The sequence below is a fragment of the Rhopalosiphum padi genome, chromosome 1, assembly GCF_020882245.1.
Source record: "Rhopalosiphum padi isolate XX-2018 chromosome 1, ASM2088224v1, whole genome shotgun sequence".
Lineage (NCBI taxonomy): Eukaryota > Metazoa > Arthropoda > Insecta > Hemiptera > Aphididae > Rhopalosiphum > Rhopalosiphum padi.
The window spans coordinates 65062660-65079070 of NC_083597.1; the positions used below are offsets into that span (position 1 = coordinate 65062660).

General features: G+C 24.4%; 1 protein-coding gene and 1 long non-coding RNA gene across 2 annotated transcripts in view; both read left to right on the forward strand.

Moving 5' to 3' along the window:
* The window catches only part of LOC132918031 (uncharacterized), a 225907-nt gene that overhangs the window by 57714 nt on the left and 151782 nt on the right, over positions 1-16411 (forward strand). The window lies entirely within an intron of this gene.
* LOC132931904 (uncharacterized) lies at positions 1716-5300 on the forward strand. Its single transcript, XR_009662790.1, has 5 exons — positions 1716-2826; positions 3406-3450; positions 3777-3809; positions 4399-4455; positions 4958-5300. It is a non-coding gene; the product is annotated as an uncharacterized LOC132931904 (long non-coding RNA).

A 16411-nucleotide genomic window follows, 5' to 3' on the forward strand; every position in this document is an offset into this window, starting at 1 on the left:
TAATGTAATTTATCTTCACTGTGTCTTAGAATATTATTGAATTTCTTATGAATTTATATCAATCTAAAACAACTTCGCTCGATCTTTTTAACTAAAAAAGCTGGAGTTGGACAAATAAATTAAGTAGGATATCTCTATCAAATCAATGTATTGAATTCTTAATTCTTCCAATTGTATTTGTCACGAGTTAAAGATTGACAAATTATTACACTTTTAATCCAATATAGTATAACCTAAATATTTCGTTTGTCGAAATATTTTTTGTCAAATTAATTACTTTTTACGTAATTGCCAACAACTGTAATTTTAATAATATGTATGAAAATTGATTAATAGTACATTTACTAAGTATAAAAAATACTTTGAATGATGACTATTTTGTATTATCATTGAAGGCTTATATTTCATATTTTATTATAAATTATATTTATTGGTTTTTTAATTATTCTTATAGGCAATCATGATTACGAAATACAAGGTATAAATCCCAAATATCAAATAAAAAAAAATAATATTATGTATACTCAATATAAATATTATATAAACAGTCTTGTAAAGTACTTGAGTAGAAGTATTCAAATACCTATTCTAAATACATTTGATAAAAGTTCTTAGATACAGTATTTGAATACTTTTTTGAAAGTATCTGTACATGAATCTGATAATACTGGTTTGGTGAACTATATAATTGCTTATTCATATTTATTTTATATCATATAAATTATATGAAGCCGGCTAGTGACCATAATGCGTGATTTAATTTATTGCTATGTGCGTGCTCTGATATTTCATTAATATTATATCAATATACTATGACGTAGTTAATATATTCCAGAATATTACGAGGTAAAGCTAGGTCCAATAATACTACATAGTACATACACTTATGGGTAGGTTTAGTAAGTCCTATGGGATCATCAATATATGTCAAAAAGTAATGATCTCCATTCTTAAAGATTATAGTCATTGTGTATATTCCATACATAAATAATACGACTGGATAGGCGTGATCAACTAGGCTGTAGTTTTGATCGAGTTCATACTCCATCAGGGCCATATTTTATATATTTACCATTAGGCAGGATAGGCAATAATCAATGTTAAAGACATAAAAGAAAAATACAGCTAATAAAAATTATTAATTTTTTACATTTCATTATTATGTTTGGTTAAATTATTATCAAACTACAATAGTGTTTGTCTAGTAAACTATTATTGATATTTTACAATGTACGTAACTATTTTTGAATTTGGTAAAATTCACTGTTTAAATCGAGAGTAGAAAATGGTTAATGTGCTAATGTAATTTATCTTCACTGTGTCTTAGAGTATCATTGAGTTTCTTATGAATTTATATCAATCTAAAACAACTTCGCTCGTTTTTTTTAACTAAAAAAGCTGGAGTTGGACAATTAAATTAAGTAGGATATCTCTATCAAATCAATGTATTAAATTCTTAATTCTTCCAATTGTATTTGTCACGAGTTAAAGATTGACAAACTATAAAATTTTTAATCAAATATGGTATAACCTAAATAAAAATAATATGTATGATAATTGATTAATAGCACATTTACTAAATATAAAAAATACTTTGAAAGATGACTATTTTGTATTATCATTGAAGGCTTATATTTCATATTTTATTAAAAATTATATTTATTGGTTTTTAATTTTTCTTATAGGCACACGCGGTAACTATGAAATAGATATAAATCCCAAATATCAAATAAAAAAAATTAATATTATATATACTCAGTGGTGTAAGTATCTGTACAATGTACATGAATCTGATAATACTGGTTTGGTGAACTAGAGCTGGTTTTATGTAATTGCTTATTCATATTTATTTTATACCATAAAAATTATACGCAGCCGACTAGTGACGATAATGCGTGATATAATTTATTGCTACGTGCTCTGATTTTTCATAAACATTATATCAATATACTATCAATATAGTATGACGTAGCTAATACATTCCAGAGTATGACGAGGTAAAGCTAGGTCCACAACACTACATACACTTATGGGTAGGTCTAGTAAGTCCTATGGGATCATTAATACATGTCAAAAAATTAATGATCTCCACTCTTGAAGATTATAGACACGCAGTAATTTTGTTCGAGTGCATACTCCATCGGGGCCATATTTTATATATTTACCATTAGGTAGGATAGGCAATTGCCTATGGCCCTCATTATTAGAGTGCCTCGGATTTTTATGAACCTTATTTTAATTTTATTTTACTTGGTAACTTAGGTTTACTATCATTAGAAAGCGATCTTACATGTTCTTTAAATTTTTATGACATAATAAATGTATTTACTTTTAAAAAAGCAAGAAATGTAATATTATAAAATAGCTTATTTCTATAAAAAATGTAAAAATGTATTGTTTTCACAGTTAATAATATATAAAAATAAAGTTTAATTATGTTTTCCATATAAATATATGCACTTCTATTAATTAATAAATAATCAGAAAAATGACATCCGTGACCTGTAGCGATAAAATATGTATACAATTATAATTATGTTTGTGAAAATTTATAAGTAAATTGTAATTGTTAATTTGTATTTATACGCTACTGTTGACAAGGTACCACATTTTTTAAGGCCACAAAATGCCTAAATCAGGCCCTTTACTCCATACATAAAACAAATGTTTTTCAAAAATAATATTTCAAAATAAAGAATAAATACATTATACATAAATCCTTTATAATTTTTTATTAATGTATAATTTTTATAATATTTTTAAATTTAATATTTACCTAATATAATTTTAGTTTTTTTTTATCAGGATTAACGAATATACACAATAGTAAGTATGTAATATGTAATATGTGTTAAAGTATTTAAAAAGCAAAATATGTAGTAAAATAAAATTTATAAATACGTAATTAATTTTTTTTTCCACTTCGCCTATAAGATTCATTCAGTTTTAAGACTCACTTTGTGTTGGTCCCAAAGTGAGTTTTATAAGCGGCGTCTACTGTATTTAGTCATCTTTATTTAATTTCACCACGACTACTTCATACATTTTTAACGATTAGTTGATTGGCTCATTAGTCACTACATTATACTTATCCAATTACTATTTTGCCAAACTCATGCCGTATGGTACACACTTATTGTGCTTGTTTCTTGCTAAATAACAGTTCTTTTACCAAAATTTCTTTTAACAAAGCAACTCCTATCAATATTTTTAAAATTTAGATAATGGAATGTTTGTATATTTATCGTTTATATAAACTACTTTAAAAACGCCAATTTGTTAATTATTATTATTTATTATAATCATTATGCATTTTTGTAATAGAAATTTCAAATTTGTATAATTAAAATAAATGATTATAGTTTAGATTCATTCTATAAATAATACAATTTTTTTGTCCGGTAGGTAGCAATTATAAATATGACAAATATACAAAGGAAAATAATAAAAGTATTACACATCATTATTTATTATGTTGCATATAATATAGTCATGTAAATGTAAAATATAAACATAGATATAATTAAATAATAAAAAGTTAATACAATTCATATTCAATGGACTTGAAATTATAAACATTATATATATTTTAACAATTCAGTTTTAATTATGTGTCTATTTTCTTTATTGTTATTAATTTAGAAAATACAAACATTTACGTGATATAATGTTTTACATTGAAATTTCATTACTCTGTCTCTATAGTATTTAGATCTTTTAAGTGCCTATATTAATGTAGAATGTAGAATATAATAAAGTAAATAAATATGTTTCAGTGACCCAAAATTATTTTGTTCAGTTGAAAACATGTATGTAATTTCATGTATTATTTACTGTTAAAGTAATACATACTTTAAGTATACTCTTCTGAATTATTCTAAGTAACTTAAGCATAACATTTTTTAACTATGTAAATTGTATATTAAAATCACTTAGAAATTGAATATTAATCACTAAATATAAAAATTACAATAGCTTCTTTCGAAAAATTAGTAAATTTTTAATACTCACTGTAGCTTTATTTTCCCATATCAACCTACCAACATCAACCTTTTTAATTAAAATATAATTCGTATATAATTATTGTACAAAATTAAACTACTGTTAGGTAGTTATTATTGACATGCAAATTAATGAAAAGTGCATTTTTATTTAACCCGAGATATATTTGTCATGCAATAAACTATTCACAATTACTGACCTAAATATAATAATAAATATATTATTGTCTACGATAATCACTAATAATACATACAAGATTTAGTTGTTTAGTTATTAATTTAAATAAATTCACTCGATTTGATCTTTATGTGTTAATAAGATTATATATGTCTATTAATTTCTTACTTTTTAAAAAAGAATCATGTATTCAAATTATGTATTATTATCTATTATCAGGTCGGGTTATTATGGATGAATTATATGGAACATACATACAAAGGCTAAAAGTTATTGGTAAAATAAAATATAAATTATATAATTATGTTAGAAGCATACGTATTACATTTATGTTAATTAAATACACATAATAGAATTGAATTTCTCAATTCATTAATTATCAAAACATTTTTTTGACTATTCAATCAAAAACTGAGGATCTTTAATTTATATTTACATTTTATATAGCATAATATAATAATATAATTTTAATAAATCAAGAATAATTAACAACCAATCAAATTTAATGAAATAGTTTTGAAACCATTCAAAATCTTAATAATATTTAAATTATAACAGAAATTTAACTATTTTTTTCACTATTTATAAGATTATAGTCATTATAACTTATAGTAGGTACTTATGTGTATGAAAAAAAAATGATTTTTTAATGTAGTTAGGTGTTTATGTTAATTTGACAATATTAAAATTTATTTAAAAATCAACAATGTCCAAATTCTTTAATATTCAATTATTCAATATTATGCTATGTAAGTAGCTAAATAATTCTAATTTTCAGGATGTATACCATTATCCCTTGACTTGATGCAGCTTGAACAATATTTTTTACTTGGTTAAATGTACAATTAATATTAGTATTCATACATTGTAAGCACACGGGTGCACGTATCAATATATTATATATCATAGTTAACTTTCTATTGTAATGTGAAGCAATACTTATTAATACTACACACATACATAGGTATGGTTATGTGACGTCAATGAAGCGTATATATAGGGCTCATTTTGTATACAAGACTCTCTCTGGGTCACTCTCGGACACTCTTGGACACGGTACACTGTGTATCTATATCTAGTTGTATGTTACATTTATATTAAACTGTTATTATAATCATAAATTCGAGTTATTATTTGTGTTAAATACCTCAATATTCAAGTTCACTCAGGCTTCAATTTCAACAATATTAAAAGTAAGATTTTTGAATGTAAGGTTAGAATTTTTATGATTTTGCATATTTTTTTAAGTTGACAAATAGCTTCCATTTTTATGTACAAATGTGTTTCGTGATATCTATAATCAAAATATCAAAATTTTGTTTTGCATATAATTGTATATTTTACCATTTTTAATTTTTAAGTGAATTATTGTTACAAAATTGTTACAAAATGAGTATGTTTAATGTAGTTTTTGTACAACTGAATAACCATTAAATGATCTTTATGTTATATATTAAAATTTTAATCTAGTTAGTAAAGTTATTTAGCACGTATATACTTATGGAATTTAATAATAAAGTAAAATGTAGGTATACATGATGGCCATACAATAGAATGAAAAAAAATGGTATTTTCACCCACGATATTATATAACACAAGCGCATCAACGTACCTATTATAATTATAATTTAGTTAAAAAGTTTAATTATTTAAAATAAAGATATTTTATGTTGAAAAAAAATTGTTGTTTTTTTATGTTTTGTATTATATACTGGTTATTGATAACCTATAACTCAACGAGTGGTATATGGCACAGTATATTCACAATTTGTTGTGTGAACCAAAAAGCTCCACAAGTTTCTGGAGTATCATCATAGCTTGTACTTTTATATAATTTATTTTAGTTATAGACTTATAGTCAAGGTACTTGTACTGTCCGAACTCAAATTTAAATCCTCGTAATTTTATACCTTACTGTTACGTTATACTGGAGAAATCTTAAATATTTCGAAATTTCATAGTTATTAGAAGAAAATAATTTTAATGAAAAACTGCAGAACATTTCATGTATAATAAATACAATTTACCTTTAAACTTACATCATCAGGTATTCAGGTAGATATATTGGTATATGCTATGTTTTTTTTATGGAATTGCATCAAATTTAAGTTCTCTCTTTATTTATCTTGATAAATAATTCATAAAAGTTTCATTGATAGCCTAATGGTCAGGACAACACTACTATAATATAGTGTGTTGCAATGTCGCACTGTCGATATAGGCGACGATAGCATTTTATACTATCCTTATTATATATATAATATATACATAGTAAATATCGACAACAACTGATCGCGCATGTTTTAGTTTAGAGACGTAATATAACTATATAAGTATAAGTGACATAACACATAAACATAGTGCAATGTGTATAGTTCCGTACATATTACAATTCGCAGGACAGTAATCGTTCAACTACCAAACAGGTCTTATATATTTTTTTATTATTATTATCTTATTACCTATAGGCTATAGGTATATATATATATATATATTATTTGTAAAACTGCATCATGTGGGTACCCATTGTAAACCAATGTCGGTAAAATAAATAATGTGTATTCAAATTAAATCAAAGTTAATGATTTGTATCATAAGATACACGCCATTTTGACATTTCGTTACAAGTAGTTATTAATATCAAAACAGAGGCGTTTACGGGGCGAAAAATAGATTAAAACGTTTACAACAACTTTTTATCATTTGTGGTTCCAGTCTAGAAACAAATTGGAGATGGCTGGTGGCGTACAAATTAGTAATAAGGTTATTTGCGCATACCTTGGTTTTATTCTGGACACCACTAGGCATTATTTCCCGATATTCTTTTAAAATTTATCAATGAACTTAATTTTTTTTATTGAACTATATAAAATAACACTAAAATCTTTTAGATTAATGTGGATACAATTGAGAGAATCAGAAAGTCTATCCATAAATAAATATAAAATAGTGGTATCTTCAAATTCTGGACACAAGCTTTCTATTTTTTAAGAATAATTAAGTTAAATTAATTTTTTATTAATTATAAATTAAATGTTAGTATTGTAACTATTAATAATAATGTTTATACTTCCACAACTACCATATAAATGTATCGCCAAGCCTCGATTAAGGGGGGCCGCAAGCGAGAGAGCTATAAAAAATATGGTCCTCCGGCCAACGAGAAACAGGGGCCTACATAGAAAAACAACATAATCTTATATTTTGACAAATTGATAAAACAATTTTTACAAATTATAAATTAAAATAATAATATTTTTATCTCCTACATCAAGCAAGTGGACCTAATCTTTTTTAACTTGCGGGACACATTCTAAATTTATTTATTTTAAACTGCGGGTCGTGGCGTACTTCACGGTTTTATTTTATTCATTTTGGTAAAATGTAAAAAAGATATAATATTATTTTTGTACACTTATAGAATTTATGACTCAGTTCGTGTGTATGGTACTTTAATTTTTTTTTCAATATTTCTACATTTGCTTATATTACGTCGATCAGTGTTGGTGTTAATCAATCTTTAACTGTTAATAATTTTTTTATTTTAACCTAATTCATAAAACTGACGTATATTTTACCAATAACTCTTATCTCTTATTCTACGATATTTTTAAATTATTATTAGTAAAAGTTAGTTTAACTTTATATGATACAATATAGGTTATATCGATTAAAATCGAGTGTAATACGTCCAATACAGTAGCCTCGGTGACAAAGTAAACTTGAAACTTTCTATAATACAAGTAATTTCTCGGATTTATATATTTTTCATAATTTAAGGAACTAAAATCGTTATGTAAATGTTTTTTAAACAAAAATTCTTATTGACTTTTCTTTTGATATTTTTTAGGAATCGTGAATTATTTATTTATAAAAATTTTAAAGCATAAAAACAATTTGATAAAGAAATTAACCTATCTAGTAAATAGTAATTTGTATGATACTCCATCTTTGATGAATTTAAAATAACGTGCCATGTACTGCATTAGTTTTATGGAAAATAATATAACTATATTAGGTTTGTGAGGGAAAAAGATAATACATCACACGGCCTTAAGTATAATTGTAGTTCAAGTATAATATTGGGATGTAATTTATAGGTAACAAAAGGAATGACAATTATTGTAAATTTATTATTCAATTTTAATTTTTAGAGTACTTACTATAAAAATTAGCTTTTTACATAAAACACACTATGAAAGACTTGTAAACTACAATACACGATGTTTACATAAAATATAGAAGTTTAAACAGTTGCATAATTGTTTTGCCATTGGATATTTGTTTCTTTTTGAGTTTTTACTATAAAATAATTTAGCAAGAACGACAATCAATATTCAACGATAGGTATTTTAAAGTTTGTATATAGTAGCTTATAAATGTATGGCCAAGCCTCGATTAAGGGGGGCGCAAGCGAGAGAGCCATGGTCCTCCGGCCAACGAGAAACAGGGGCCAACATAGAAAAACAACATAATCTTATATTTTGACAAATTGATAAAACAATTTTTACAAATTAAAAATTAAAATAATAATATTTTTATCTCCTACATCAAGCAAGTGGGCCCAATCTTTTTTAACTTGCGGGACACATTCTAAATTTATTTATTTACTGCGGGTCATGGCGTACATCACGGTTTTATTTTATTCATTTTGGTAAAATGTAAAAAGATATAATATTATTTTTGTTCACTTATAGAATTTATGACTCAGTTCGTGTGTAACTGAATAATTTGACGCTAGTTATTTGTTTGTATTCGTTTTCGTCATTGAAAACTGCAAGATTACATTTCTTGTAAGCCAAAACTAATAAATTAAATTCTATCTAAAATAAAATCGTACAATTGATACTGGATGCCGTGTTTCAATAATAATTTGTAATTTTTTGAAGCTTATTATAATAATTTTTTTTTAAATTATAAATTTTTATTTTTACATATACCTATACGAATTTCTAATTCTTAAAAATGATCACGGGCTAGTTGAAGTACTTTAGCGGGTTGGGCACGCTTGTCCTACATAATTTAATTATCAAACTTCAACTTTAGTAATTTTTGTTAAATAATATAATACTATTAAGACCTGTGATAATTAATTATAGTGTTACCAGATATTATAAGATATAATTAGAAACAGGATTTATAAATGCCTAAAATCTTAAAAATAAGTTTTTTTATACTTTATAGTTTCATAAAAATAATCAAAATATTCTTTTTATAAAAATGTATTAAATTCTGAAAAACAATTAAATATAACTGTTTGCAAAAACTATAAGATAGGTGTAGGCAGTTAAATTAATCCTTATCTTAAGAAAACTTTTCAATCATATTTAATCTATACTATGGTTTTCTACTGGTGTATATTGTTTTAAATATATTTTACATGTATGATTGTAGCACATAGTAATATGACTAAAATTCAGATAATTCAATTAAAAAAGCAATAATAATAACATATTTTAAATCAAAAAAATAAAAACTTTTTTTTTGTTAAATGTAGATACTAACAGAGGTAAAAATATTTTTGCCTTTTTTTATAAAACATTAAATTGTTTATACAATATTCAAATTAAACTCCAATGTAGCAATATCGCCAATATATTCCTAAAACATTTGAAAAGACTGTCAAAAAATAAGATTCCCTAAATGCAAGAAAAATATGTTTTTAAATATATTAAATATATCTCCTATAATTTAATGCAATAAAAAAGTAATATAAAAGATAGATAAAAACTAATAAATTAAGTTATAGTATTTTAAGTTTTGGTTATTGATCACCAATATCATAAATTTTCTGCTAAATAAAATTATCATGCGCAGAATACAAATCTGGACAAGATAGCTGATATTTACTCGCATCTCTATTATATTGATAATTTTAAATTGTAATATTTTATTTTTTATATAATCCTAACTTGTGTAAAACTTAAAATATTGTAAAAATCCAGTGTACGTACTTAGATAATGTATTTTTTTATTTAAGTTCACAATGTATTGTAAATAATTGATATACCTATGTTAAGTTTACAGTAGGTCAGCAGCTGTGGTTTCAGTTGGTTAGAAATTGGTGACAAAAACATATTTTTTTTTTTCATAAACTTTAGAATAATAATATTATAAATTAAATTAAAATAGTTATTATGTGAAAATATTATAACTTAAACAAATTTATCAGCTTGAAGGGTTAAATTAATTTTTACAGCGATAAACTTTTGAACTTAAATTGTTTAATAATTACTACTACACACATTTCAATAATATATAGCTTATATTAAAAATAAGAATTTAGTGTTTTAGAAAATTACGAGTAGTAATAACCACAACTATATCATAAAGTTATTTATGGAAACATTTGAGTTTAACCTTTGGGTTGTGGACGATATGAATTACATAGGTAGTCGAGACGGCTACAACACGATTGCGCAATTTTTCTTTTTTTGACCCGACTAATTACACCACGATTGTGCAAACAATTTTTAACACGATTGCGCTCCGATCCCTTTTTACCTGTTAAAATCATAACACGATTGCGCACTAAATTATATGTGTATATAGTATATACTATATTACCATATATATACTATGTATAATAATTTATGTACCTATAACATAAAATACTTAATCAATTAAATTAAAAATAAATAGTTATTATAATAATTATTCACAATTTTCCTTCCCAATTATTGCAGGCTTAGGTCTGTCAACAAATTATCATTGTTGGCTTGGTTAAAAATTGTTTTTTCCTAAATTACATGACGTATTCTAAATGTATATACAGGCATAGTCCAATAGTCGATATTTTTTTTTGTTCATATAAACATAATCCGTTATAATAAATTTAATAATAAGAGTATAATAATAATAATAAGTTTTTAAAAATTACATTTGGCGACTAGCACAAAAACGTGGTCCCATTGCTTGCAAATAGTCATTCATTGATATTTCGTTGTTTTAAATTTTTCCCAAGTATCCATTATAAATTTAATATTGTTTTCTTGCTCTTTTCGTAATTTATTTTTTTCATTACGTTTAATACTATTTATTTTTAAATAGGTTTCAGTTTGAATACCTAATAATATGTTTATTACTTGAATAGTAGATGGATGCGAGGTATAAAACTGCGAATTATAGTGCATATGAAAAGATTCTGGACCATTAGTTGTTCTAGCTTCTTCGGATGGTTTATCTGCCCATAAATTAGGTGGAAATTGTGCATCGGTTTCTATATAGTTTTTAAGTAAATAATCGGCAAATCCAAAATTAGACGTAAGAGCATTTTCAATTAAATATAAAAAAGCATTCTCTACTAAATTGGCTGGTAAAAATCCTAAAGCAAAAAATTTATTTAGCCAAACACCCAATTCCGAATTTGATTTATATTCATTTAGTAGCTGACTATCTTTTTGAATATGTCTAAACCAAGCTTGATTTAAATGAAATCTACATGCTAGAATTCTGCAGTTCGGGAAAATTTCTTTAACAGCGTTATGTATACTTTTTTCAAAATCGAAATGAAAAGTTGATTGAGCTAATTCTAGCTTTAAATTTATACCAGTCAATTTCAAACACAATTCTACAATTGTAAGCCACATATCTATTTATGTTTGAGTTGATTTTGAAGTCAAAAAACAATACACTATTGGTATATAAAAACCATTTTGCAATGTACGAATAGTATAAAGTTGTTCATAATGTTTGGGGGAATGTGAAAACGTCCCACCAGCGAATATATGAGAACTTCGACTTAATATTTCAAGATTAGTTGCACAAGTAAACATTATCGGACTTGAAATTGTTTCCATATGACAAAACAACTGACCAGTATTACTTATTATAGTTTCGCGTCTATCAAATATTTGAACTTTTGATTCTTCAACAGTTTTTGGAATTTTAGGCATACTCTTACGACGGAAATCGTACATACTTTTTCTCCATAACCTCACATCAGAATTCACAAGTTCAATATCATTTTCTGCGTTTTGAAGTTCAGCTCGAATCATTTTATTCAGCCTTGTTAATAAATCATCCTCGCATTTCCTTTTAATACGGGAATTGATAATTTGCCTACCAACGATATTTTCAGCAATTACATTGTGGTTATGATCGTTAAGCATACTAATAACTATTGTAACATCTTTATTAACAAGCAGACTTGCAGAACAATTTTTATTGGTACAACAGTATCGGATACTACCACATTTTTTTAGTACAATGAATTCTCTGTATTTATGTCCATCGATTAAAATGCATGGCTTACCTTTTTCGGTTTCGAATTTCTTTTGAATTTTCAGATCCATTTCAATAATTGACACTATAAATTTTACACTAGAATAATATACTATAAACGTTCACTGTTCACTTTATACGCGATACAAAGTGGGAATGAAACAAAAATACCAATATCCAACCAATATATGGTGATATCGCTTATTAAGAAAATATTATCTTTAAAGGTACCTATTTACAATCTACTATAATTTATTGCTTTACACCTAGTCAAAAAAATAGTTTTTATAAAATTATAAAAATAAAAATAAAAACCAATGCAAAAGTTACTCGTTTAATTTGATATAATGTATAATATAATATCGAAAAACAAATAATATTGGGTATTGACTTTAATATAATTAATAATATATCAAGAAAATTGTGAATTAATTATTTATTTTTAATTTAATTGATTAAGTATTTTATGTTATAGGTACATAAATTATTATACATAGTATATAGTTTATAGTATATATATGGTACTATAGTATATACTATATACACATATAATTTGGTGCGCAATCGTGGTGTAATTAGTCGGGTCAAAAAAAGAAAAATTGCGCAATCGTGTTGCACCGAGTCGAGACAAACAGGCAATACAAACATAGAGTAAAAATAAACTACCTATAATTAATTAACTATAAGGTTATATATGATAAAATCAAAAAGTCTGTCCATAAATAAATTTAAAATAGCGGTATCTTCAAATTCTGGACACGAGCTTTCTATTTTTTAAGAATAATTAAATAAAATTAGTTTTTATTAATTACAAATTAAATGTTAACATTGTAGTTAGTAACAATAATATGTTTATACTTCCGAGACCATCGAGTCAATATTGTCATAACGGCTTCTACTTTTTAATAAAAAATGTGTGCTGCACTCAGAGAAAATACAGTTTTAATTTCTATGACTACATTCTAATATTCTAATGATTTACTATTTTATTGTTTTCTTAAAATGTATGATACATTTCATCATTTCGAAGGTAACATAATCAATTTGAAAGCATTTTCTTTAATTTAAGAATAAAAAGGTGGGAAAGTGGATATAGCTCTGCCGTATAGTAGAGATGGCGATGAATAGGTCACTATAATGGATGTATTCAATTTGAATGCAATGACAGGTATCATTGTATACGAAAAACGATTCTGAACAAAGATGATTTATCAGACAAGGATAATAATTAGGATATATTATATTATTACTTATATTTCAATTGTATAATATCGTTAGTTTACTCGATTTCGTAAAAAAATAAATTTCATATATGCTCATAAAATGTTTTTATATTTGACGCTGGAGTTTATACTTTATTTTTTTCAATTACTTGAAGGAAAAGTTATGGATAACCTTGTATTGGGTTTTTAACCTTAGGTATAAATCACAAACATTTTATGAATTTTCAACTTCAAAATTCCTTGCAAATTGTTGCGATTTTGAAATATTTCGTAAACATTTGAACTTTAAATGCTTATAAACAAAAGTTGTGATTAACGATTTTTTTTTACTACGATAAGTAGGTACAACTTATAATAAACCTTGTATTAAATTTTAAAAATTTTTTGGATAGCCAATATTTATTTATAGTCTTTTCAAAAAAGAAAAACTTAAAAAAGACAAACATTTAAATTGTCTATAAGAAAATTAAAAGAGTCAAAATATGAAAATTTAAAGGTAAATATATAACGCTAATATAAACAGATAGTGACAATTTCAAGTATTTTCAATGTTTCATTTTTAAGTTACAGCAAAATCAAAAAATCAAAGCATTATTACTACTCCAAAACGTAATGACAGACTTACAAAAAAAAAGAAACAATAAAAAAAAACACACACATTATCGTAAAATCAACACATTCATCACTCCGTTCAGAATCTAAAAAAAACTGTTAACAGTTGAAGATCGATTATACCAACACTGTAATATAAGTAAATGTAGAAAATTGAAAAAATTAAAGTACCATACCAAAACTGTATAATAAAATCAATGGATTTATTTGATAAAATTTGGTTGTATATTTTAGATTCTGTACGGAGTGATGAATGTATTGAATTTACAATGATGTGAGCTTTTTTTTTATTTTTTTTTATTTTTTTTAAGCTTAATAATTTTTATTTTTACATATACCTATACCAATTTCTAATTCTAATAAAATGATCACGGGCCGGCTGAAATACTTTAGCGGGTGTGCACGCTTTCCCTATATAATCGAATTATCAAATTTCAACTTTAGTAATTTGTGTTTAATAATATAATATTATTAATACCTGTGATAATTAGTTGTAGTGTCACCAGATATTATAAGATATAACTAGAAACAGCATTTATAAATGCCTAAAATCTTAAAAATAAGTTGTTTTTATGCTTTGTAATTTCATAAAAATAATCAAAATAATCTTTTTACAAAAAGTGTATTAAATTCTAAAAAAACAAATAAATATAACAGTTCGCATAAACTATAATATAGGTATAGGTAGTTAAATTAATCCTTATCTTAAGAAAATTTTTCAATCATATTTAATCTATACTATGGTTTTACACTGGTGAATATTGTTTTAAATATATTTTACATGTATGATTGTAGCACATAGAAATATGACTAAAATTCAGATATATATATATATATATCAATTAAAAAAGCAATAATAATAACATGTTTTAAATCATAAAAATAAAAACTTTTTTTTTGTTAAATTTAGATACTAATAGAGGTAAAAATAATTTTGCCTTTTTTTATAAACAATTAAATTGTTTATACAATATTCAAATTAAGCTCCAATGTAGCAATATCGCCAATATATTCCAAAAACATTTGAAAAGACTATCAAAAAATAAGATTCCCTAAATGCAAGAAAAATAGGTTTTTAAATATTTTAAATATATTTGCTATAATTTAATGCAATAAAAAAAGTAGTATAAAAGATAGATAAAAACTAATAAATTAAAGGAAATGCCGTTTTACTTTTAGTAAGTTTTTATTTTGATTGGAATAAAAAAATCGTTTCAGAAAAAATATTTATTTAATAAATAAAAACAATTTTTTAAGGCCCTATAAAAAAATTGGCTCCAGGGCCCACAAATAGGTACATTCGGGACTGTGTATAGCAGCTAAGATACTTAACTAGTTACAAATAACATAGAATATAGTTTAACTACCAGCCTTTAAAATGTTTAAAATACAAAATATATCATTTGTATGTAGTTCGGGTATCGATATTATATGATATTATTATCAAATTAATTGTCAGTATTTTATTTGTTACATAAGGCTCTGTGAACTAAAACCATATGTTATACTAAATATCAATAATTTACTCAGCTGTGTAATCATATTATGTTATATAAGCTTGAAACAAACTGAAAAATAATAACTGTAGTAGATGCTGAAGATTTGTAAAAATATTATTATTCGAACATTTGCTTGTAAGAATTCAAGGCATACATTAATTATTTAACTAAAAAAATGAATTTTATTCCATTAATTAATGTTTTAAATATTTCTATCATTTTGATAATGATAATTGCCTTTGCCAATTCGAAAAAAAATAATGTTATATTATTTCGTAAGTATTTGAATAAAAACATCGTCTTAGAAAAATATTAAACTTATATTTGTTATTACCTGTATTTACATGTATATTGATTTATAAAGTTGTGTATTTAATTTTTGATTTTTAATTAATAATTATAATACATAACTTTCTTTTCAATATTTACACGAATAACTGTAAGAAGTAAAATATAAAATGTATATAATTTTTTGTCATATACGACTATAATTATCGTTCATTATAGGACTACTATTATATTAGCAGACCTAGATAATAATTTCGAAACGTTTTTAAAAACAATAATCATTTGATAAAAAATAAATTAATCTATGAGTTAAATAGTAACTCTGGTGTCTTATTAACTTTCCAGAACTTGTCGATCACGAAACAATTAAAGATTATAATGCTTATG